Source organism: Rhinoraja longicauda, chromosome 19 (genome assembly GCF_053455715.1).
Source record: "Rhinoraja longicauda isolate Sanriku21f chromosome 19, sRhiLon1.1, whole genome shotgun sequence".
In the NCBI taxonomy this organism is placed as follows: Eukaryota; Metazoa; Chordata; class Chondrichthyes; order Rajiformes; family Arhynchobatidae; genus Rhinoraja; species Rhinoraja longicauda.
In genome coordinates this window covers 39,735,457-39,761,934 of record NC_135971.1, presented here as the reverse complement: position 1 = coordinate 39,761,934, position 26,478 = coordinate 39,735,457, and the positions used below count along the sequence as shown (strand labels likewise).

The 26,478-nt window shown below is 54.4% G+C and overlaps 1 long non-coding RNA gene across 1 annotated transcript in view; it reads right to left on the bottom strand.

The window, feature by feature from the left end:
* The window catches only part of LOC144603241 (uncharacterized), a 478,910-nt gene extending 452,651 nt beyond the window's left edge, over positions 1-26,259 (bottom strand). The window contains exon 1 of the long non-coding RNA XR_013548569.1: positions 26,133-26,259. This is a non-coding gene — a long non-coding RNA (uncharacterized LOC144603241). The remainder of the gene's footprint in view (positions 1-26,132) is intronic.
* Between the last annotated feature and the right edge of the window lie 219 nt (positions 26,260-26,478).

Here is a 26,478-nt window from a genome sequence, read left to right as displayed (position 1 = left end):
AGCAGGGCCCGACCGCCGACTGTGGGAGCCAGGATCGCCTGTCAATGTAAGGCTCAAGGCCCCCGACTGTGGGAGAACAAAGAAGGGAAGAGATTGAACTTTTTTTCGCCTTCCTTCACAGTGAGGAATGTGGAGGAGTCACTGCGGTGGATGTTTAAAATGTATTTTTTTATGTTTTGTTGCTTTTTATTGGTATGACTGTATGGCATATCAAATTCCTTGTATGTTGCAAAACATACTTGGCTAATAAAGTATAATTATGATTATGAAATGTTTCCTGTGGCAGAGTGGTCTAGTCCCAGTCAGACAGAGTGTTAGAAAGTTGGGTAGGGCATTTACGACATGTAAGATGCAACGGATAGAGAAATAAAGTCTTCAGACTTCTCTACCCTGGAAGGCCCTGGAGGTTCACGCCTTGTCTATTCAAAAAAGAGATTTGAAGATTTATGTGCCTTAAGAAATTAAGAGACGTGGAGAGTAGGATAGAAACAAAGTCGCGGAGGTGGAACAGTTATATTTTATTGATAGTGAGCAGTCGTGGTATTAGTAATGGTTCACTATTGTCACATGAATCGAGATACTGTTTAGCAAATTCTCTAGGTCATTCACACCATCCAGATCGTGAGTATAATCGCACCACATCCGTACAAAGAACAATGCAAAAAGAGAACGCGAACAGAATGCAGAATATAATGTCACAGCCACAAATAAATGTGCAGGTTGAAAATGAAAGCGTCAAGGGGCATAACAAGGAAGATTGGAAGATCCAAACTATACCCTTAGCCTATAGGAGAACCGTTCCGTAATCTGATAACAGCCGGGATGAAGATGTTCTTGAATTAGATTGTATGTAGTTTCAAGCTTTTGTATCATCAGCCTGATGGGAGAGAGGGGAAAAGGTTATGACCAGGGTGTGTGGGCCTTTACAGGGGCAGCGGGAAGTGTAGATGGACTGGGCTGGTCTGTGTGATGGACTGGGCTGTGTGATGGGCTGGGCTGTGTGATGGGCTGGGCTGTGTGATGGGCTGGGCTGTGTGATGGGCTGGGCTGGGCTGTGTGATGGGCTGAGCTGGGCTGTGTGATGGACTGGGCTGTGTGAGGGGCTGGGCTGTGTGATGGGCTGGGCTGTGTGATGGGCTGGGCTGTGTGATGGGCTGGGCTGGGCTGTGTGAGGGGCTGGGCTGCATCCACAACTCTACAATGTCATCTGGTCTTGGGCAGCACAGTTGTCAAGCCCAACTGTGATGCTCACCGAGAGGATGTTTTTTGTGGTGAATCTTGAAAATATCATTTGGTTGCTCCTGTTCCTATTTTCCCCCATTCTGACCAGTCACACATATCTCATTTATCCTGCTCCACCATGCATTTCTCTGTCTAGGGTAGAGCCTTTAATCACAATATTACTGCCATCCTCTGTTGGCTTCTGAACAACTGAATTGCACCTTTGTCAGCTGTTAATTTACTGGCAGACGGTACCACTTTGGTTCAACTCTGACCCCGGCATAAAATTATGTTCCCCCACTGCCCTTGGACGTCAATAAGAAGTCAAGTCTTATTTCAAGGGGGCAAGGACACACAAACAGGGATGTGATGCTGAGGCTTTATAAAGCGCTGGTCAGGCTGCATTTGGAGTATCGTGAGCAATTGTGGGCACCATACCAGAGGAAGGATGTTCTGGCGCTGGACAAGTCCAGAGGAGGTTTACAAGAATGGTCCCAGGAACATGTGATGAGTTTGCACTAGGCATGCACTCGTTGGAGTTTAGAGGAACGAGGGAGGACCACGTTGGAATGCACGAATGGGTGAAAGGCTTGGATAGAGTGAATGAGGAGGGGATGTTTCCACTAGTGGGAGAGTCCAGGGCTGGACGACATAGCCAAAGATTTAAAGGATGTTTCTTTATGAAGAAGACGAGATGGAATTTATTTAGTCGGAGGCTGGTGAATCTGTGGAATTCGTTGCCACAGAAGGCTGTGGAGGCCAAGTCAATGGATATTTTTAAAACAGAGATAGATTCTTGATTAGTACGGCTGTCAACGGTTATGTGGAGAAGGCATGAGAATGGGGTTTGGAGAGAGAGATAGATCAGCCATGATTGAATGGCGGAGTAGACTTGATGGGCCGAATGACCTGATTATGCTCCTATCACTGATGACGACCTTATGAAGTCGTCGCTTGACCCTGAATCAAGCATCCCTTGAATGTTGAGCCAAAGGATCGGAAGAACAGGTCTGCTTACCAAAAGAATACAAATGGAAGTGATGAAGAGAGGCAGGCACAGAGGAAAAGAGCTAGTCTTTACGCAGGTAAAGTAAGAAAAGGGGGATAGATAAACCCGAGACTCCGATTCACAGCTCAGGGCCGTGAGCAGTAGTGAGCCCGGAACTGCCCAGAGTAATCCTGTTTATTGCAGTCACTCGTATCAATTACCGAGCGCGGACATTAGCTGTTTATTCAAATGGAAAGAGCTGGAGATGTTTGTGAGATGGAGTGTGCGGAACTGTGATGTAATTTGGTCTCCCAGTGGAGAAGGATGACGTATAAATCAGGCTGCACTGTGAATCGCTTCAGTGTGGCATCTGTACGTTTGCATTAACGAAATCTTGCTCCTATCCATCATAGAATGCAGGGAATAGAGGCGGCTGATGCGACCATGATTTGCTACCCGATTCTTGCAATTATCGGTATTCCAGGTGAGTTATTTTGTTGCCGCCTCCGTCGCTTTACTTCTGATTATCCGTATTGCTTAGGAATATCTCCTCTTTTGAGTTTCAATCTAGTTTCTTGTCACGTGAAGCGAGGTTCAGTGAAAAGCCCTTCTTCCATGCTAACCAGTCAGGAGAATGAAAATGCATGATTGCAACCGAGCCATCCACAGTGTCCGCATACATGATCACGACAATAACGTGAATAACGTTTAGTGCAAGATAAATCCAGTAAAGTCCGATCAAGGATATGTGTAGTGAGGAACTGCAGATGCTGGTTTAAACCGAAGACAGACTCGAAAAGCTGAAGTAAATCGGCGGGTCAGGCAGCATCTGTGGAGAAAAGGAAAAGGTGACCTTTTCGTTTCGAGACTCTTCTTCAGATTGAGAGTCAGGGGGAAGTGGAACGAGAGATATAGACGGTATTTAGGACAAATGAATGGCAGGAATGCCTATTCGTTTTCTCCAGAGTTGCAGCCTGTCTGATCAAAGATAGTCCGAGGGTCTCCAATGAGGTAGAAAGTAGCTATGAAGCTGCAACCTGACTCTTAGACCCAATGCCCCGATCGATGAAGGCAATTGGTCCGTTGTTGAATATCCAACATCGTCCCCCTTCACACAGCCAATGATGTCTGCCCTGCAATATTGACAGCAGCAGTTACAATGTTCCCGGTTCAGTTATTCCCAGCGTTTCCATGGCCAAAGACACGTTCTCGATGCTGGTGTTTCTCTCTGGTAATTACCTGCCTTGTCATCTTGTTACAGCAAACGTTCTCTCTCTGGTGGTCCTGTCCCGGAGAACGTGTGGCCTCTCGAAAGTGGTCATCCGTTACATGCTAACTATGGCAGTCGCAGACACAATGGTCGGTATATTTAATGTCATCGTGGGTAACGTCCTCAGCTATCATTTTCCGCATTCATTCCTGGCATACACCTGTACGTGTCGTCTTACATCCTTTATACAAATATCCTGCGTGCAATTCTCCGTCTGGTCCACAGTGTCATTCACAGTCGACCGCTTCTTCGCCATTTGTTGCCAGAAATTAAAAGCACAATACTGCACCGAGAGAACCGCCGCAGTGATTCTAACGACCGTGTGTTTGTTCAGCTTTTTGATCCATATTCCAGTTTATTTTCGGTATGAGCCACACTATATTGCCGGTGATATACGATGGGGCTGCCGTACAGTTACGGAATATGCTACTTCGCCCGCATGGAAGACGTACAAATGGTTCTCCAAACTGTTGGTACCACTGCTGCCACTGCCGCTGGTACTGCTGTTAAATTCACTGACCGTCAGGCACATTGTACAGGTCAGTCGCATTCGCAGCGCCCTGAAGCGCCGCGTGGACGGTAATATCTGTGATCCCGAGATCAGAAACCGGAGGACTTCAATGATTCTGTTATTTGCCATCTCGGGCAGCTTCACTGCGCTGTGGACTCCGGTTACGATACTCGACTTGTGTTTCGAAGTCACGCAGAGTTTTGCGGTCGACACCCCGAGGTCTCTTTATCTCGCGATTAGAATAGCGCTTCTGCTGATGTATCTGAGTTCCTGCACAAACACTTGTATTTATGCTCTTGTCCAGAGGAGGTTCCGGGAGGAAGCGAAGAAGGTGATAGCTGATCCATTTATTATTATCGTCCGGTTTTTAAAAAGAAATTAGACCCGTCGCGTTGAATCGAAGCTCGTTGCTCGGTTTCTTGCTTTACCGGCCATTTAACTACCCTTCCCATTCCCAAACCGACTTTTCTGTCCTTGGCCTCCTCCGTTGTCAGAGAGAGGCCACACGCAGACTGGAGGAACAGCACCTCGTATTCTGCTGGCTTAGCTTAGAACCCAACGGTATGAAGATTGATGTGCAGGAAGGAACTACAGATGTGCGTTCAAACCGAAGACAGACACAAAATGCTGGAATAACTCAGCTGGGCAGGCAGCATCTCGGGAGAGAAGGGATGGTAAACGTCACCCATTCCTTCCCTCCACAGATGCTCCCTGACCCGCTGCGATACTCCAGCATTTTGTATCTACCTTCGGTATGAAGACTGAATTCTCCAATGTTAACTAATATCCCCTACACCCTCTCTCCCTTTCATGTGACCCTAACCCGAAACGGCACCCGTTCATCCCACTATCCCCCCACCCCATGTTCCCTTCCATCGATATCCCTCCCTCTGGCTTTACATTTCACTCGTCTTCTTTCCACACCTAACAGGATTTTGTCTCCTTTTCATCTTTAGCCGTTATCATTATTTTGAACCATCTGCCAATCGCCCCTCCCCTCACCCCACTGCCCTTCTGAAGGATGTCATTGCAATAGCCGGTCCCAGCATCCTCTCTATTATCAACAGTTCTCTGGCCACTGGCACTGTTCCAACCTGTTTCAAGCACGCGGTGGTCCAGCCCCTACTGAAAAAACCTAACCTAGACCCCACCTTGCCTAGCAACTACAGACCCATTTCCAAACTGCCATTCCTGTCAAAAGTCCTTGAAAAGGCAATTCTAAACCAATTAGTGCCCTACCTACACCAAAACACCATCCTGGAAAGTCTCCAGTCAGGTTTCAGAGCCCACCACAGCACAGAGTCTGCCTTGTTGAAGGTACACAACGACCTGCTTCTCGCCATCGACACCGGCGACTGTGCAATCCTGCTCCTTCTCGACCTCAGCGCAGCGTTCGATACAGTGGACCACACCATCCTTATTGGCCGTCTCCGGTACGCGGTTGGCATTGATGGCACTGCCCTGAGCTGGTTCGTTTCCTACCTCAAAGATAGGAGTTTCGCCATCAACATAGGCAGTTATTCCTCTGCTCCAGCTAGCCTCTCCTGCGGAGTTCCACAAGGCTCCATCCTAGGCCCCATTCTCTTCTCTCTATACATGCTCCCCCTTGGCCAACTCATTCAAAGGCACGGCATTTCTTTCCACTGCTATGCCGATGACACTCAGCTTTACCTCCCCCTGAAACCCAACAACCAGTCAAATTTAAACAGCCTCTTACACTGCCTTGAGGACATAAAATGTTGGATGGCACAGAACTTCCTCCAATTAAATGAGAGCAAGTCTGAGGTTATCCTATTCGCCCCCCCCCCCCCCCCCCGACTCCATCAAATCGATAACAGGCAGTCTTGGAAGCCTATCCTGCCTAGTCAAACCGCATGTCAAAAACCTCGGCATGATATTTGACTCTGCATTAAAATTTGATGAGCAAGTCAACGCTGTGGTAAAAGCCAGCTTCTTCCAACTTCGTACCATAGCTAAAATCAAACCTTTCCTCCAATTCGACGACACAGAAAAAATCATTCACGCTTTCATTTCCTCCCGCCTAGACTACTGCAACTCCCTATACACTGGGATCAGCCAATCTTCCCTGTCCCGCCTACAACCGGTCCAAAACGCCGCAGCGAGACTCCTGATGGGTACCCGTATAAAGGGACCACATCACCCCGATTCTGGCCTCTCTCCACTGGCTCCCTGTACGGTACAGAATTAACTTCAAGCTCATCCTATTCACGTATAAAGCCCTAAATGGACACCCCCCCCCCCTACATCAAAAATCTTCTAACCCACCTCTCTAACTCCAGGTCCCTCAGGTCGGCCGACTTGGGGCTACTCACTATCCCGCGGTCTAGGCTTAAGCTCAGGGGTGACCGCGCTTTTGCGGTTGCAGCTCCTAGACTGTGGAACAGCATCCCTCTCCCCATCAGAACTGCCCCCTCCATCGACTCCTTTAAGTCCAGGCTCAAAACCTATTTCTACTCCCTAACGTTTGAGGCTCATTGAGGAGGCGCTGTGAACTGTTTGCGTACTACTGTATGTTTCATTTTTTCCTTAGTGCCTAATCAGATGAACAGCACTTTGGTCAACGTGGGTTGTTTTTAAATGTACTATACAAATAAAATTGACTTGACTTGACTTGACTCACCCGAATCCACGTAATACTACTGTCGGGAGGAACTGCAGAAGCTAGTTTCTAACGAAGATAGACATAACGTGCTGGAGTAACTCAGCGGATCAGGCAGCATCTCTGAAGAAAAAAAGATGTGACGTTTCGGTTCGGAACTTTTCTTCAGAAAGAAAGAAACGTCACCTATTATTTTTCTTCAGAGATGCTGCCTGACCCGCTGAGTTACTGCAGCACTTTGTACCCCTGTAGAAACGTTCCGACACGAAAGGTCACCTATCCTTGTTCTCCAGAGATGCTGCCTGATTTACTGCAGCACTTTGCGTCTATCCACCTCCTACTTGTCAGGCTTTATTCCGGCCCCACGTCTCTTTTGCAGCTTTCTCCCCCTACCACAATCAGTATGGAAGAGAGGCTCGACCGGAATCGTAGTCTATCAATTCCCTCCACAGATGCTGCCTGACCCGCTAAGTTCCATCAGCACGTTGTATTCTGATCCTAAAACATCGCGCTGTTGATTTAAAGCCGAAGGGTTGGATGACCGGCCAGTGTAAGGTTCCAAACAATGTAACCTAATGTTCAATTATAATTTAATCCATTTTTGCCTTGTTGCCATTTTTGCCTAAAAATCAAACGGATTTTAAAAAAAACGGAAAAACCTGGAAATACTCAGCAGGTCGGGCGGGCGAGCCTCTGCGAAGAGAAACAGAATCAATATTCCAGATAGAAACGCTGCACACCAGATCTTACCAGCAAGTGAGATAGTCGGAAAATCAAAAAATGTCACGGTAAACGCTGAATATCTAAAATAAGAACAATTTCGATTGAATATCTTTGTCCTAAAAGATTGGCTCGGTTTCTATTCTCACAGATGCTGCTTGACCAATATTTCCTGCGTGTTCGGTTTAAGTTTTCGTTTCAGCATTTGCAGATTTTTGTTTAGATTATCACTTTTCAAATGGCAGTCGTTCAATCTCAGACCTCAGGTTAAAATATGTTACAATCAGATGACAATTTAGCGAGCTTTCAGTACGAATCGCAGAATCATTGAAATGTACAAAGAAAACGCAACAAAATGGAGATACACGGAACTGCAGGTGCCAGAATCTTGAGCAAAACATAAAGTGCGGGAGGAACTCACCGGGTCTGTCCACACCCGTGGAGGGAATGGATAAGTAAGATTTCGGGTCCGGATCATTTTTCAGAATGGAGAGCAATCAGCCCATCGCGTCAATACTGCCCCAAAAGACTGCGCTAATCCCACTTGACCGTTAATGGTCCCAGTCAGACCGGTTAGGACTCTTCAACTGTTGAAATCTGAAGGGCACAGGATTGTTTCTGAAACGTGGCGGCTCTTTGTGTTCTATATCAGAAGTGTACTGTTATTAAAATAAATGGTTGAACATATTTATGCGTGACTGTGGTTATGTAGAGCATGATTTTACTGAGTTAATAGCAAAACAAATAATGTAACTATGTATCTACTTGTGACAATAAAGTATAATTGAACCGCTGAGTTTCGGATCACCATCATTTATTGAGTGAATACATGTGTTTATAATTATCCATCTACCAACGTCCTCTCGTTACAGGGGCACGGCTGCACGTTCACTTCTTTGTTTTCCCCAAGAGATAACGGGTGGTGTTTAATAATGTTCCTATTTCACAGACAACTTACAATGGAATTACAAACAGAACAAAAAATGATGGCAATGCTCGACAGGTCAGGCGGCATCTATGAAACAAGAAATAGGAATGATGTTACGGACGAAAATCCTTGGTCAGAACTGACAGGAGATGGGAATCTCGCCGGAGGGAGGTGCAGAACTTCTTTAACTCACGGGTATTCCTGGAAAGAGCAGTGGCAGTGAATTTAACATTGAAGGAAAAGACGTGAAGCAGTGCAGAATCTGACGACGCCGGAAAGAAATTCGAAACCGTGTTGGGTAAATGTTGAAATGTACTAAGAAGGTGGACAATTTACACCGAACCGAGATGCAGAGAGCTTGAAACGGTAGCATTTGGTTATTGTCCGTCCATTCGCATCAAGTACTGGAGATGTAATCTGAACAGTAGAAGCCATTATCGCGTGGAAAATCACGAGGGGAATGGATAGGGTGAATGCACAGATTGGGGGAATCAAGAACCAGAGGACATAGGCTTGCGGTGAAAGAGGAAATATTTAATAGGAACCTGAGGGGCAACTTTTACACTGAGCCGCTCTTGCGTATAAGGAACGATCTGCCAAAGGAGGTAGTAGAGGCAGGTACAAAACTGTAACAACATTTTAAAGAGCGTAAGAAGGAACTGCAGATGCTGATTGACTGCAAAGACAGACACAGATGCTGGAGTAACTCACGGTAGCGCAGCGGTAGAGTTGCTGCTTTACAGCGAATGCAGCGCCGGAGACTCAGGTTCGATCCTGACTACGGGTGCTGCACTGTAAGGAGTTTGCACGTTCTCCCCGTGACCTGCGTGGGTTTTCTCCGAGATCTTCGGTTTCCTCCCACACTCCAAAGACGTACAGGTATGTAGGTTAATTGGCTGGGTAAATGTAAAAATTGTCCCTAGTGGGTGTAGGATAGTGTTAATGTACGGGGATCGCTGGGCGGCACGGACTTGGAGGGCCGAAAAGGCCTGTTTCCGGCTGTATATATATGATATGATATGATATGATATGATATGATATGATATGATAACTCAGCGGATCAGGCAGCATCTCTGGAGAAAATGAATAAGTGAGGTTTCGGGTTGAGACCTTCAGATTGGGAGACAGGGGAAAGGGCAAGGAGAGATATAGAAAGTAAATGGAACGAATGAATGAAGGAAATATAAAAAACAACGATGCTCAAGGAAATGTGGAACCCACAATGGTTCATTGTTGGTGTGGGGTAGGTGATAACAAGTTGTACAGACTGTGAAACTCAACAGGACAGCAGTGAAACTAGTACGACAACTAGGGTGGGGGAGCAACGGAGAGAGATGGGATGCAAAGGGTTACTTGAAGTTAGATAAATCAATATTTCATACCGCTGGGTTATAAGCTGCCCAAGCGAAATATGCGGTGCTGTTTCTCTACTTTGTATTTGGCCTCACTGACAATAGAGGAGGCCTGGAATAGAAAGATCAATGTGGGAATGGGAAGGGGAGCAAATGTGTTTGGCAACCGAGAGGTCACGTATGTCGAGGCGGTCTGAGCGAAGGTGCTCAGCAAAACGAACGCCGAGTTTGCGCTTGGTCTCGCCGATATATAGGAATCCACACCTGAAACAACCGATACAGTAGATGACGTTGCAGTACGTGCAAGTGAACCTCAACCTACGTGCAAGTTTCACCTGAAAGGACTGACGGGGTCCCTGGACAGAGTCGAGGGAGGAGGTATAGGGACAGGTGTTGCATCTCCTGTGGTTACAGGGGAAGGTACCTGGGGTGGGGGTGGTTTGTTTGGGAAGGGATGAGTTAACCAGAGTTGCGGAGGGAACATAGAAACATAGAAAATAGGTGCAGGAGTATGCCACTCGGCCCTTCGAGCCAGCACCGCCATTCAATATGATCATGGCTGATCAACCAAAATCAGTACCAGTTCCTGCTTTCTCCCCATATCCCTTGATTCCATTAGTCCTGAGGGCTGTATTTAACTCTCCCTTGAAAACATCCAGTGGATTGGCCTCCACTGCCTTCTGTGGCAGAGAATTCCACAGATTCACAAATATCTTGTTGATAAAGTTTTTCTTCATCTCAGTCCTAAGTAGCCTACCCCTTGTTCTTAAACTGTGACCCGTGGTTCTACACTCCCACAAACATCGGGAACATTTTTCCTGCATCTACCCTGCCCAATCTCTTAAGAATTTAGTATGTTTCTATAAGATCCCCTCTCATCCTTCTAAATTCCAGTGAATATAAGCCCTATCGGCCTATTCTTTCAACATATGTCAGTCCCGCCATCCCGGGTATTAACCTGGTGAACCTACGTTGCGCTCCCACAATAGCAAGAACGTCCTTCCTCCAATTGGGAGAACAAAAATGCACACAATACTCCAGCCGTGGTCTCACCAGGGCCCTGTACAACTGGAGTAGGACCTCCTTCCTCCCATATTCAAATCTTCTCGCTATGAAGGCCAACATGCCATTTGCTTTCTTCACTGCCTGCTGCACCTCTATGCTTACTTTCAGTGACTGATGTACAAGGACATCCAGGTCTCCTTGCACCTCCCCTTTTCCTAAACTGACACCATTCCGAATATAATCTGCCTTCTTGTTCTTGCCACCAAAGTGGATGACTTCACATTTATCCACATTATACTGCATCTGCGCACTCACCCAACCTATCCAAGTCACCCTGCAGCCTCATAGAGTTCTCCTCGCAGCTCACACTGCCGCCCAGCTTTGTGTCATCCACAAACTTGGAGATGCTACATTTAACTTTTTCACCCAGAGTGTTGTAAATCTGTGGAATCCTGTGCCACGGAAGGCAGTGGATGCCAATTCACTGGATGTTTTCAAGAGAGAGTTAGATTTAGCTCTTCGGGCTAAAGGAATAAATGGATATGGGGAAATGCAGGGACGCGGTGCTGATTTTGGATGATCAGCCACGACCGTACTGAATGGCAGAGCTGGCTCGAACATCTGAATGGCCGACTCCAGCACCTATTTTCTATGTTGAACCATATTGTAACATTAAATTAATCAAAACATTCAAGGCATTTCCACTGTGAGCTCACTGCAGTCGTTTATAAAATAAACCTAAAACCGGAATATTCTGTAAGCACATCTGCACTTCCCAGAATAGCGGAATAGTAGAGTCATCGAGTCATAGATTGATACAGCGTGGAAACAGGCCTTTCGCCCCAACTTGCCCAAGCCGGCCAACATGTCCCAGCTACACTAGTCCCACCTGCCCGCGTTTGGTCCATATCCCTCTAAACCTGTCCTATCCATGCCACTGTCTAACTGTTGCTTAAATATTGGTTAGTCCCAGACTCAACGACCTCCTCTGGCAGCTTGCTCCATACACCCACCACCCTTTGTGTGGAAAGTTTACCCTCAGATTCCTATGATATTGTTCCCTTCACCTTCAACCAATGCCCTCTTGACCTCGATTCACCTACTCTCGGCAAGGGACTCTGTGCATCTACCCGATCTATTGATCTGCGGCACGGTGGCGCAGCGGTAGAGTTGCTGCCTTACAGCGAATGCAGCGCCGGAGACTCAGGTTCGATCCTGACTACGGGCGCCGTCTGTACGGAGTTTGTACGTTCTCCACGTGACCTGCGTGGCTTTTCTCCGAAATCTTCGGTTTCCTCCCACACTCCAAAGACGTACAGGTATGTAGGTTAATTGACTGGGTAAATGTAAAAATAAAAAAATGTCCCTAGTGTGTGTAGAATAGTGTTAATGTGCGGTGATCGCTGGGCGGCGCAGACTCGGTGGGCCGAATGTAAATCTAAATCTTATGATTTTATACATCTCCATAAGATCACCGCTCATCCTCCTGCACTCCAACGAATAAAGTTCCAGCCAACTCGACCTCTCCCTGTAGCTCAGACCCTCTAGTCCTGGCAACATCCTCGTAAATGTTCCCTGCACCCTTTCCAGCTTGACAACAGCGTTCCTACAACATGGTGCCCAGAACTGAACAAATTACTCTAAATGCTGCCTCACCAACGTCTTATACAACTGCAAAATGGCTTCCTAACTTCTGTAATCAATACACTGACTGATGAAGGACAATGTGCCACCAGGCTTTTTGACCACATATCTAGCTGCGACTCCACCTTCAGGGAACCATGCACCTGCACCCCAAGATCCGTCCGCCTGCAACACTCCCCAGAGCCCTACCATTCACTGTGTTGGTCCTGCCGATGTTAGACTTTCCAAAATGCAACACCTCACATTCCTCTGTATTAAATTCCATCTTCGCTGTCGTCCCGCGCCGAAAACGCGGTGTTGTAATCGGTGGGTCGAATCTGCAGGCAGAAGCCAGGGCTCTGGATCTCCGGTCCGGACAGACCGTGTAGATCCATCCCCATAGAAGACACCTGAGACTGAATTTGCGGGCCTGTATCTCATCTCCGTTGCGGCGTAGACTGGACATTCCGCCTCCCACCGACTCGGCGCGGCAGTGCGCGTAGGACAGCGGGGTCCGGGGCTCCTCACAGCCGACCGCGATTTCAGGAGATTCCCGGCAGCGGTACATACACGCGGTTGGTCACCAGTTGACGATTCGCGGCCCGATCAGAGCGCCGCCGCCACTTCGCGTGTCCCCGAACCCCGCGCTGCTGCCGCCGAGCTCCCCGCCGACGCCCCGTGCTGAAAACCCAATGTTGCAATCGGCGGGTCAAATTTTCCGGGAATCTGACGGAATCGCGATAGCCGAGATAGAAGCCTGCAAATTCGGCGTTGAAAGTCGGCTATGGGGATGGATCCACCCGGTCTGGCCGGGCCGGAGTTCCAGAGCCCTGGATGCTGGTGGCAGATTCGACCCGCCGACTGCAACATTGCGTTTTCGACACGAGTCGTCGGCGGGGAACTCGGTGGGTGCAGCACGGTGATCGGAGACAACCGAAGAGCCGGCTGCGCCCCGACCGGGCCGCGAATCGTTAACTGGTGACCGGTTGTGTGAGTGTACCGCTGCCGGGAACCTGCCGATATCGCGGCTGACTGGAGGCGCACGGCGACCCTGCTATCCGACGCGGAATGCCGCGACGAGTCGCTGTGTACCGGAATGGCGAGCATAAGCCGCCGCGGAGCCGAGATACAGGCCTGCAGATTCCGCCTCGGAAGTGGTCTCAGAGTACAGATCCACCCGGTGTGGCCGGGCTGGAGATCCAGAGCAGATTCGACCCGCGCGGGGCGTCGGCGGGGAGCTCGGCGGCTGCAGCGCGACTCGTCAACCGAATCTGCGGGTCTGTATCTCGGCTCCGCGACGGCGGAGGCTGGACGTTCCGGTGGACATCGACACGTCGCGCCCATCCGCGCCAGACAGCGGGGTCGCCGGGCTACCCCGATTTACCGCGATTGCGGCAGATTTCCCGGCAGCGGTACTCACGCGGTCGGTCACCAGTTGACTAGTGGCGACCGGATCGGGGAACCGACGACTCTTCGGGGTCTCCGGACCCCGCGCTGTTCCCGCCGGAGCTCCTCGCCGACAAACCCCTCGCCCAAAACGCAACGTGGCAATCGGCGGGTGGAATCTGCCGCCTGCGGACGTGTCTCTGGAGCTCCGGAACCCGCACTCCCGGCGAGTCCGTCCCCATGGCCGACTCCACATGCGGACTTTGCGGGTCCGTATCTCGGATCCGCGGCGCTCTGGGAAGGCCGTTCCGGTTCGCGTCGGGTCGGCCGCGTCGGACGGCGGGGTCGCCGTGAACTCCCGGCTTACCGCGACATCGGCAGATTCCCGCCAGTGTTACACTCACGCGGCCGGTCACCAGGTGACGAGTCGAGGCCCGTTCGGGGCGCTGCCGTCTCTTCATGTGCCTTTGAAAACCTGTGCTCCACCCGCCGATCTCCCCACCAACGCCCCGGGCTGAAAACGCAATGTTGCATTCGGCGGGTCGCATCTGCCGTTTTGCGGCCGGGGCTCTGGAGCGCGGGCCGGAACACACCAGACGGATCCGTTTCCTTAGACGACTTGCGATGCTGAATCTTCGGGCCGGTATCTCGGCTCCGCGGCGGCCTAGGCTGAATGACACCGGACCGATCTACTCGTTGCGACAGCCCACGTCGGACAGCGCGGTCCCGGGCTCGCCCAGTTCACCGCGATTTCGGCAGAGTCCACGGAAAGGTGCAGTCACCGGACAGGTCGCCGGTTGACGGGTCGCGGCCGCTCGAGGCGGTGCCGACTCTCCAGGTGTCTCCGATCACCGCGCTGCAGCCGCCGAGCTCCCCGCCGGCGCCCCGGGCAGATAACGCACGGTTACAATCGGCGGGTGGAATCTGCCGCCTGCGGACGCGCTCGGCAACTCTGGCCCGACCACACCTGACGGATCCGACCCAAAGCAACTTCCGATGTCGGATTTACGGGTCCGTATCTCGGCTCCGCGGCAGCCAAGGCTACCGGTCCAGTATCCTACGACGCGTCGCGGCGACCTACGTCGGACAGCGGGATCGCCGTGCGCTCCCAGGCGACCGCTATTTCAGCGGATTCCCGGCAGCGGGACGCGCACGGGGCCGGTCTCCAGTTGACGAGTTGCGACCCGATCCGCAAACCGCCGACTCCTCGGGTTTCTCTGAACACCGCGCTGCACCCGCCCAGCTCCGCGCCCACACTCTGGGCCCCAAAAGCAATGTTGCAATCGGCGGGTCGAATCTGCCGCCTGCGCCCGAGTCTCTGGATCTCCGGCCCTTTGCAGACCGGGTGGTTTATCACCTTTGCCGACTTCCGAGGCCGAATGTGCGAGGCTGGATCTCCGCTCCGCGGCGGCGTAGCGTCGACGTTCCGGTACCCATCGACTGTCGCGACAGTCCGCGTTGGAGAGCGGGGTCGCCGGGCTGCCCCGATTTACCGTGATTTCTTCAGATTTCCCGGCAGAGGTTTAGTCGTGTGAGGGTTAAACAGGGAATCTCAGCTAGAATGTAAAATGGAATTACCAGTTAAATTAGCAGCGCTGCGTTCCATAGCCCCTGAGAACAACATTCAACCACAGTTTTCCAGACAGTGGGAGACACTGTCTGCACCTGTCCGTGTCAGCGGACTCGCGTTGCCTGGGAACGTCGCCTTTCTCAGGCCATTCTATGGGAAAGTGTAGCGTTGGTGAACCAAACACAGCAGCAATAGTGGGGTCGACCTCCCGCGCCGCTGCCGCTAGTAGCGCAGAAACGTTGCAGACAAGGGGGGCTCATGGTGGGGTCGGGGAGGGGCAGTGGCGCGGTCCGCTCTGATGAGAAATGCCATAAAGGATGGAGTTGGCGGCCTTTCGGGGAGAGAGACCCAGCCTTGGGCCGTGTGGCGGACGGAGCCGGGTGATGGAGAACAGAACCATCCTGCGGGGTTTATGGGAGTGTGGGGTGCGGATGGGGGAGTGGGGGTTTAGGGGGAGTGCGGGGGATGGGGTGGGGGTGGTGCAAAAGGAGTGAGTGGTGTGGGGGTGGGGGGGGGTCAGGGTTGTGCGGGAGTGTGGGTTCTGGGGGTGTGCATGGTGCGGTGGTGCACGGACGCGTTGCTGGTGGTGATAAGCCAGTGGGAACGTGCAGGGGTCGGTGCGGGGCCGTGCGGGGTCGGGGAGGTGCGGGGTGGGGGCAGTGCGGCGTCTGTGGGACTGATGGGTCGGGGGAGCTGGGCCGCGCCGGGTATCTCGGACATTTTCCCGGTGAGTCGCTGCCTTTCGGGAGTTGTTTCTGAAGGTGCCCTACATTTGCCAACAGGAACGGACAGAGGGCACCGGACCCCCGCACCCCCCTCACCCCATTCCTCCGTGAATGGCCAGGATGTGAATCCCTCGAATTCTCTGCCCCAGGTCACGGTGGAGGCGTCAGGTCACAGAGTCAAGGCGGAGATTAACGGTTCGTTAGACTGAAGCGATCGCGGAGTAGGAGCAGAGCAGATAGAGGCTGAGGCCAAGGTTGGATCAGCCACATTGATACTGAACGGATGGCAGCTCGTTGTGATGTTAATAGAGTCCATGGATTAACAGCCTCCTGAGTTTTATTCCGGGAGAGATGTAGACTGGTGGGGCGACGGAAGGGGCCTGTGTGGGAGGAGTTGTCCAGGTGCTGCTGTTAATGGGCTAACGGGGGGCAGTGGGGGCGGGGAGTGCGTGGTGGGCGGTGGGGGAGTGGGGAGGGAGTAGTGGGGGCGGGGAGTGCGCGGTGGGCGGTGGGGGAGTAGGGAGGGGATGGTGGGGGCGGGGAGTGCGCGGTGGGTGGTGGGGGAGTGGGGAGGGTGTACTGGGGGAGGGGAGTGCGCGGTGGGGGAGTGGGGAGGGGGTTGTGGGGGAGGAGTAGTCGCGGCGAGGGGAAGGACGAGGAGGAAGTGAGTGCTTGATGGTCCCGGTACTCAATGAGCCGCGGACGCGCCCTCACCACCCGGTCGCCCTGACAGCGCTGCCCGGCTGCGATGGCGATGGTTCGGCGCCGTGGACGGGACTGCCCGGGGAAGGACAGGCGGGTGAAGAGGGCCCGGTCGTGCTTGGCCACGCGTCTGGGGAGCTGTGTGCGGGAGACACGGAGAGAGTGTCCCACACACCGGATCCCACTCTTTGCCTTCTGCCATTCGGCCAATCTTCTATCCATTCCAGTACCGTCCCAGTAACAGCGTCGGCTCCCATGTTGTTGAGAAGCTTTGCCCGCGAAGCAAAGGGCAGTGAATGAGACGGCAGTTGCTGGAATGCCCAACACAAACAGAAGACAGGAAAACACCAGCGGGTCAGGCTACATTTGTCACCAGTTCTGATGAGGGAATTATCCAAACCGTTGATTTACACATTACACCTCCCCAGGTGCTGCCCGACCCGCTGAGTTCTTCCAGCGCTCCGTGTTTAGCTGCTGTTTGCTGCTCCATATCTGGTGCAGTACCAACCGCGCCCACCCGGTGGCAGCATCCTCCGGCATCGCGCCCTCCTCAGCATCAGCCCTGTCAAGGCCGAGAGATTTCCCACCGCTCTCTCCGCTTTGTCCCAACATCCCCGTTACATTCTTCACCGCCCTGTCTACTGTGGTCTAGCATTCATAGTCCGTTAGGCTACAGGTCCTGTATCCGAGGCCCCTCTGTTCCTCAACACCCCCAGAGCCCCTACCTTCATTTGACCTCACTTTGCACTCTTTAGTATTAAATCCTATTTTCCATTCATGTGCCCAAGTTACTCGCCAATAGTTACATTTCACCACCCTGAGTCTATCCTCGATAGAACTGTTTATCGCGTCATCTGCCACTTTACTAATATCACCTTCTCTTCATCGAAGTTGTTCGTGTACATAAGAAGCGCCGTGGGCCGCACGTAACTAACTACCTGTTGGTGTGGATTAAGGACCATATAATATTAGTGAGACTTCCTTCCTCTAGACCCAAGGTGGCACAGTGGCGCAGCGGGAAGAGCCGCTGCCTCACAGAGCCAGCGATTCGGGTTCAATCCTGACCTCGGGTACTAGCTGTGTGGAGTTTGCACGTTCTCTCAATGAATGAATGAATGAATGAATGAATGAATGAATGTATATATGAATACTTTATTGTCACATGTGACAATTCACAGTGATATTCTGTGTTTTGCACACCCAAGGTCTGTAAAGAGTCGCCTCATAAAGGGCGTAGACAACGTTATAAAGCATCCCACGCGTGGCCGCCTTTGCTTTCCCTCCCCACACGGCGGTCCCTTCTCGGCGGTTCCCCCACGCCGGGTCTTCCTTTGTTCTGACCGCATGTGTTTCTCCGGGTGGTCGAACTTCCTACCGCAAACCAAAGATGTGTAGGTTTGCAGGTTAATTTGCCCTCTAATAGTTGCTCCTCGTTTGCAGGGAATGGACGAGGAAGTTGTGACATTGAACGAGTGCGAGCGGGTGATCGATGGTCGTTGCGGTCTCAGTGGGTGGAAGACCCTGTTTCCATGCTGTATCTCTCTATGCAAACAAATCCCAGGTCCTCTCGTAATGAAGGTCAATATTTCACACGCCCCGAGTGGCCACTGTACCCGCCTGTGGGTTTCATGTGACTTGTGCACAAGGACATCCAGGTCCCTCTGAATATCAGCTCTGTACAATCTCTCACCGTTTAACAAGATGCGCGGTTTCTCTGTTTCTATAGACACACTGCAGTGCTTTTGGGTCCACCGCGTTCATGTTGACCGTTCAGCGCCCATCTACACCAGCGCAATTATCAGCAATTAAAGTGCACATTTGGCTACATTTAGAATGTGGGGGGTGTCTTTGCCTCCAACAAAGCGCGTTCCGTATCACAACACCCAATGTCGATCTGAGCACTTTTACACCCCTTATGCCTCACCTTTAAACTGGTGCCCGCTGGTATTAGACATCTCGGTTATGGGGGAGGTGTCTCACCAACTATCAACGCCCATGTTATTCTGTGCTTCATCAGCTTCCCCTCTCCGCCCCCCCCCCAGTCCCCCAACTTCCGGGAAACCAAACCCGGCCTCTGCCAATGATCCTCACTACAGAGATGTTCGTCCCGGGCAACACACTGGCGAATCTCCTCGGCAGACACAAGGGACTGGAGATTCTGGTATCTTGAGTGAAACGCGAAGCGCTGGATGTACTGGCGGCGAAGCGCTGGAGGTACTGGACCCCACACCCCGCCCCCGATCCCGCTCCCCGCCCCTGGCCCCGCTCCCCGCTCCCCGCCCCCCTCCCCCGCACCCCGCCCCCCTCCCCCGCACCCCTTTCCCCACCCCCGCACCCAGCTCCCGGCCCTGCCCCACTCCCGCTCCCGCCCCCGTCGCCCGCCCCCGTGTGGGCTTCGCTTCCTTATCTAGGAAGGTGGTCCCTATCTGGGCGAGCGGCTCGGTGTTGGGTGATGGGGACTTCGTGTCGGGGGAGGGGCGCGTGGGTCGCGTGACTGGGGATGGAGAGTTGGGAAGGGGTTAGTGTCTGGGGCGATGCCCCGGGGGTTTGGTGTCTCCGGGTCAACTCTACCCCGACCCAGTCTTCATCTCCATCTGGCCCCGAATGTCAGACAGGGCGGCTCCGTGTCGGGGGCCGGGGCTCCGTGTGTGAGAGGGAGAGACGGTGGAGAGTGTCGGTGTCGGGGCCTCTATGTCTGTGGGTCCGTGTCGAGGGACTTGGCTCCGTGTGTGAGAGAGTGACGGTGGGGGTGTGTTGGTGTCGGGGCCTCCATGTCTGTGGGTCCGTGTCGGGGGCCGGGGCTCCGTGTGTGAGAGGGAGAGACGGTGGGGAGTGTTGGTGTCGGGGCCTCTATGTCTGTGGGCCCGTGTGGGGGAAGTGAAGGGGGTGGGGGAGCTGTATCCACAGCGGAGACTCTAGGAGATGGATCTGTGTCCGGGGTGCTGGGCTCGGTGAGAGGGCGGCGGGTGGGGTGTTCGTGTCGGGGTCTCCGTGCCCTGTGGCGGCGGCTCCGCGTTCGGGGAAGGAGGGGGTGGTCGCGGCCGGGACGGGAGGCTCCGTGTCCGGGTGAAGGGGAGGGTGGGCTCACCATTAGGGAGACGGGCGTTGTGGGTGACCGGGGTGGGAGCACTTCCTGTGCGAGGTGTGCGGGAGTGGGCTCCGTGTCAGGGGAGAGGGGGTTCGGTGTCGGGGAGGAGGCGCGGGCTGTGGCTGGAGAGCTGGGCTTGGTGGTAGAGAGACAGGCGGGATGTTGGCGTTCGGGGGTCGGCCCTGGAGGGGCTGTTCGTGCACGGGGGCCGGGGCCGTGTGACGCCAGGGCCGGGCGGATGGGAGAGCGGCCGTGATTAGCTTTTTTAAACAAGAATAAAGACGCTTAGACAGGTACATGGATGGGATAGATTTAGAGGGATGTGGGCCAAAGGCGGGCAGGTGGGACGAGTGTAGATGGGGCATGTTGGGCGGCGTGGGCAAGTTAGGCCGAGGGTCCTGTATCCACACTGTGTGACTAGATGCCTCTCTAACAAGACACATAACTTAACCCTGATGTAATTAGACAGGGAAACGACAGACGGACCGGCGTTGTGGGGGTGGGGAGTGTACCGGGTGACGTGGGTCAGCTGGTAACTTGGGCAGGGCAGGGGGAGTGAGTCCCGGTCAGTGCGAACAGATGCACTCTGAGAGGAGCAGTAAGGGGCGGCCACACGCGGTGAATGGAGGGGAAGAAACATAGAAAATAGGTGCAGGAGGAAGCCATTTGGCCCTTCGAACCAGCACCGCCATTCATGGTGATCATGGCTGATCATCTACAATCAGTAACCTGTGCCTGCCTTCTCCCCATATCCATTGATTCCACTAGCCCCCAGAGCTCTATCTAACTCTCCTTTAATATCATCCACTTCCCTCTGTGGCAGAGAATTTCACAAATTCACAACACTCTGGGTGAAAAAGTTTCTTCTCACTTCAGTTTTAAATGGCCTCCGCTTTATTCTTAGTCTGCGTCCCCCGGTTCTGGAATCCCCCAACATTGGGAACATTTTTCCTGCATCTCGCTTGTCCAGTCTTTTATGATTTTATACGTCTCTATAAGATCTCCTCTCATCCTTCTAAACTCCAGTGAATACAAGCCCAGTCTTTCCACTCTTTCTTAATATGACAGTCCCGCTATCCCAGGGATTAACCTCGTGAACCTACACTGCACTGTTTCAATAGCAAGGACGTCCTTCCTCAAATTAGGAGAACAAAACTGCACACAATACTCCAGATGTGGTCTCACCAGGGCCCTATACAACTACAGAAGGACTTCTATGCTACTGTACTCAAATCCTTTCGTTATGAAGGCCAACATGCCATTAGCTTTCTTCACTGCCTGCTGTATCTGCCTGCTGTATCTGCTGTTTCAGTGACTGGCGTACAAGGACACCAAGGTGTCGTTGCACTTCCCCTTTACGTAATCTGGCGCAATTGAGATAATAATCTGCCTCCTTATTTTTCCCGCCAAAGTGGATAATCTCACATTTATCCACATTATACTGCATTTGCCACGCATCTGCCCACTCACTCAACCGGTCCAGGTCACACTGCAACCTCCTAACATCCTCTTCGCAGTTCACACTGCCACCCAGCTTTGTGTCATCCACAAACCTACCAGTGTTAAATCTAATTCCATCATCCAAATCATTAATATATGTTGTAGGTTGTCCCGGGGAGTATTGGGGAGCGGGGAGATCTCGGGGTACTTCATGAAGCTGCAGCGCATCTCAACAAGACGGCCCTGTCCCTGACCCTGACACACACGGTGAATGCAGGGGTCCCGGGGAGTATTGGGGAGCGGGGAAATCTCGGGGTACTCCATGAAGTTGCAGCGCAGCTCGACTAGACGGTCCTGTCCCTGACCATGACACACACGGTGCTCATTCGCCCTCATCGGCCGCGGCGAGGGAACCAGGAGCCGGGAGACCGCTGGGAATGTGAGCGAATCACAGAGAGTGCTGGAGGAACTCCGCGGGTCAGGCAGCGTCTGTGGAGGGAATGGACAGGCGAGGTTCCGGGTGGGTTCAGTCTGAGGAAGGGAGGGTGGGTGAAGCTGAGAGAACCTGCCCCAGGGTCAGAGGTGGGCAACTGATCAGAGGAGCAGAGAAGCGGCTGCGCCGTTAAACCAGTCCGCCGTTGCCGAGTTCGCAGAAGACCTCACCGGCACTTAGTGTAGATTAATGTAGTTTATTGTTATCACCTGTACCGAGGTACAGTGAAAAGATCTGTTGTGCCGCGCTGTCCAGTGAGCGGAAACACTGTCCATGATTACAATCAAGCCGTCTACAGTGTACAGATACAGGAGACATGTATCATGTTAAATGCAGGATAAAGTGCGATTAAAGATGGTCCGAGGGTCTCCGATGAGGAAGATGGGAGGTTATGGCGGCTAATTGGTGATAGGATGGTTCAGTTGCCTGATAACAGCTGGGATGAAACTGTGCCTGAATGTGGAGGGGCGCGTTTTCACACTTCTGTCCCTCTTGTCCGATGGGAGAGGGGAGAAGGGGGATTGGCCGGGCTGGTCCAGGACAAGTTGCTGGTGATGTTTACTGCTCAGTACTTGAAGTTTACAAACTCCGGCGCCGTCAATGTACACCGGGGTGTGTGGACCGCATCGCTTCCTGAAGTCGATCACTGTCTCCCAGACACGTTACAATCTCCCGCTCCGTTCTCCAGCGCTCCGGGTTCAGTTTACATTAGTTTAGAGATACAGCGCGGAAACAGGCCCTTCGGCCCACCGAGTCCGCACCGACCCGTGATCCCCCACAATAACACTATCCTACACACACTAGGGACAATTTACAATTTTACCAAGCCAATTACCCTGCACACAAGTACGTCTTTGCAGTGTGGGAGGAAACCGGCGATCCCGGAGAAAACCCACGCAGGTCACGGGGGAACCTACAAGCTCCGTACAGACAGCAGCTGTAGTCAGGATCGAGCCCGGGTCACCGGCGCTGCGGGGCAGCAACTCTACCCGCTGCTCCACCGTCCGCGCTCTCCCCGGTCACGGATATCCCGGCACCTTCCCCACCCCCTCCCACGGGCGTGCCCCACTGGGGCCCGCCCCCAATGCCCGTGACCCCCACCCTCCCAATGCACGTGACCCCCCCCCCCAATGCCCGTGACCCCACACCCTCCCAAAGCTAGTGACCCCCCACCCTCCCAATGCCGGTGACCCACACCTCCCCATGCCCGTGACCCCCACCCTCCCCCCTCACCACCACAAGCAGCCAACTGACAGGCAGCTGGAGAACACACCTGGACTTTATTGAACATTTATGTCGCGACAGTGAAGCAGAACAAGCCCCCCAGCAATGAATCACATTCCCTGATCACCCCCCCCCCCACAGTCCACGGGTGGATGTGTCGTCCCAACGCCAGGAACCCCTCCCTCCCACTCCGCCCCCCGACCGGCTCCAGGCCTCGGGTCAACCAGCGCTGCAACGCTCCAGCTGTGATTGCCACCAGATGTTGATCGGGACTGTTCCCCACTGAACCCCGTCATTGCCAGGAACATTATGAGAAGCAGCAGCCCCCCTCCCCCCCAGTGCAGTCAGTAAATGAGCAGCGACCCAGAGAGACAAGCGCAAAGTCCAAATCACCAAACCAGCTGTGGATGCGCTCATTGCTCACCCATCACCCCACGATTACAGTCCCCGCCCCCCTCCCCCCCAAAGCAGAAACCCCGCAAACTTGTCCTCGCTCTCCACCGACGCTCCTGGACCGGCGGCGGGACACGGCGGCCCTGGGGGGAGAGAGAGAGTTGGTCACAAAGCGACGCCAGCCCACCCGTGTAGCAGTAGTACCGACCCCCGCCCACCCCACCGAGAATAAACACCCACTCCCCCAGCACCACAGGACAGCCAGCACAACAACATGCCCTTCGGCCCACACTGTCTGTACCGACCGTGCCGCCAAGACCAACTATATGCCCGCGCGTCAACCCCCCCCCCCCTCCGCTCCCCGCATCTCCACGCGTCCATCCAAAAGCCTCTTTAATGCCACTGTCGTGTCTGTGTCGCCCCCACCCCGGGAATAACTGCCCCCCCCGGAAACACCCACCCCCTCAATTATCAGATGCAATAAACCCACCCCCACCCCGGGAATAGCTGCCCCCCCCCGGAAACACCCACCCTCTCAATTATCAGCAATAAACCCACCCCCACCCCGGGAATAGCTGCCCCCCCCGGAAACACCCACCCTCTCAATTATCAGCAATAAACCCACCCCACCCCGGGAATAACAGCCCCCCCCGGAAAACAACCCCCCCTTACGGGATATAATACCCCCCCCCCCGCCACAAACACACCGCTGACCTTCCCCCCCCCCCCACTGGCATATCCCCCCGCCAGACACACACCACTGGCATATCCCCCCTCCCCACACACACCACTGGCATATCCCCCCTCCCCCACACACACCACTGGCATATCCCCCCCCCCCACACACCACCTGGTATATCCCCCAGCACACAAACCACAACCCCTCCCCCCACGGCATGTATCTCCCGCCCTCGCAACGGGGAATTGAACTCACCGCCCCCCCCGCCGGGGAATAACCCCCCCTCCCTCACCGGTGATAATCCCCCCACCGCGAATTAAACTCACTGACCCCCCCCCCCCCCTCCACCAGAATAAACGCCCCCCCACAGTGGAATTAACCCCCCCCCCCCCGCCCCGGGTGCGGGTTGTGTGGGGCACCGGTCCGGTTCCTACCTCAGGATGGAGCAGAGGAGGTTGATGAGTTTTCCCCGGAGCTCCGAGGCTGCGGAGGGAAGGAGCGGCCGTTACACGTCTACTGACAACGGCGTGGCTGCAGCGAGGCGCGGACGGCCGGACGCGCGCCACACGGCCACATGCGCGCACATGCGAGCACGGGGCACGCGCACAGAGGTACGGGGACGCGCACAGGACGGCCACAGCGCAGAAACGTGCACAGATACGAAACGGTCACACGGACGCGCGCAGGGACAGGCGGGCGCGCGCATGGACAGATGGACGCGCGCAGACAGACAGACACAGTAAGGATGTGTAACACTGTGGACAGGGGCGGAGCTGGGGTCTGAGGGAACTTACTCTGGGTGGGACCGTAGCCGCTCTTCCCCGCTGTAAAACACACACACAGTTAGTGACGCGGCCCCGCATCAGCCTGGTCTAAACACACAGATTCAGCAGCTGCCCCGTCAGCTCCGGACACACTCACACAGCGGACAACGGGCAGCGCTGTGACCGGCAAGCAAGAGTACGACAGGCCGCAGGTCAGGGCTGGGCCCGGCCCCGACAACCCGGCACACCGGCTCCCCGCCAAACACCTGACCACAGCCCCGCCCGGGGGGGGGGGGGTCGAGGTGAAGGGAACGGGAAATGGACGGAAGAGAGGGCGAGATGGACGGAGGGACGTGGAGGTTTGGGGGGGGGGGGGGGGGGGTGGGGGTGGGAGGGAGCTGGAAGGGGGAGGGGAGATCGAGGGGAGGGGAGGGGAGGGAGGGGCGGAGGGAATGGGAGCGGGGGTACGGAGTGGAGGGTGGAGACGTTGGGGGAGCAGGCGGGAGGGGGGGATGGAGGAAGGGGAGATGGAGGCGAGGGGAGGGGGAGATGGAGGGGAGGTTGAAGTTGGGGGTGTAGGGGGAGATGGAGGGGAGGTTGAAGGTAAGGGGAGGGGGGGATGGAGGTGAGGGGACGGGGGAGATGGGGGGGAGGGGAGATGAGGGAGATGGAGATGAGGGACGAGGAGATGGGGGAGGGGAGGGGGGAAATGGAGGGGGAAGGGGAGATGGAGGGGAGGGGAGATGGTAGGGAGGGGGAGATGGAGGGGGTGAGGGGAGGGGAAGGTAGGGAGAGACGGGGAGATGGAAGGCGGGGAGTGGGGGCAGAGTGAGATTTACTCGGTGTTGTTGCCGGGTCGGGCCACGGGGGTGGAGGTGCCCGGAGGGTGATGCAGACATGGGGCGGGAGGTCACGTTGCCCCGGGCAGAGCTGCGCTTTGAGGGAGGAGGGATCGGACGAATAATCCCCCCTCCCCCCGGGGTCGGGGGAGCAGAGAATCTCTGCCCGATGGATGTCCGGCCGGAGTTGCCAGGCAGAGAACCAGCGGCCCAGAGCCGGCACATGGGAGCATTCTGCATGACGGGCAGTCACCGAGCACGGTGGGCCGAAGGGGCCTGGTACTGCGTTGACTGCCCCCTCCGCCCACCCCCACACCTATCCTCACCCACACTACCCCCCCCCCCCCCCCCCCACACTGACTCTTCAATCGGGGAGAGAGAACGGAACAACGTGGCAGATGGGGCGGGGGGAGAGGGAGAGGGAGCGGGGAGTAGACGGCAGACGGAGGGAACAACGCGACGTCTTGTATCAGGAGAGGTGGGGGTCGGGAGATGCGGTGGTGGGGGGGGAGGCGGGACGTCCCCTTCACTGTCTCTGGTGGGAGGGTGTGCTGGGGGGGGAGGGGCTGCCCTGTCTCTCCCCACTCCTACCTTGTCTCTTCTTCCAGTACAGGACTCCCCCCACGGCCGCGCCCACCGCCAGCACCGCCGCGACAACAACGAGCGCGATGATGATCGCGGGGCTGCCCGACTCACGGACTGTCGGAGATTCAGAAACAGAGGCGGATGAGGGACAGAGACCGGGATCCCGTCCCCCCTCCCTTCCCGTCCTCCATCACCCCCTCCCGTCTCACCCCCCCATCCCCCCACCCACTCTCACATCCCCCTCGTCTCACTCACCCATTCTCCCCTTCTCATCCCCTTCCTGTCTCACACAATCCCCCCTTCCCACCTCCCCTCCCGTCTCACTCACCCCCTCCCCTTCTCTCCCACCTCC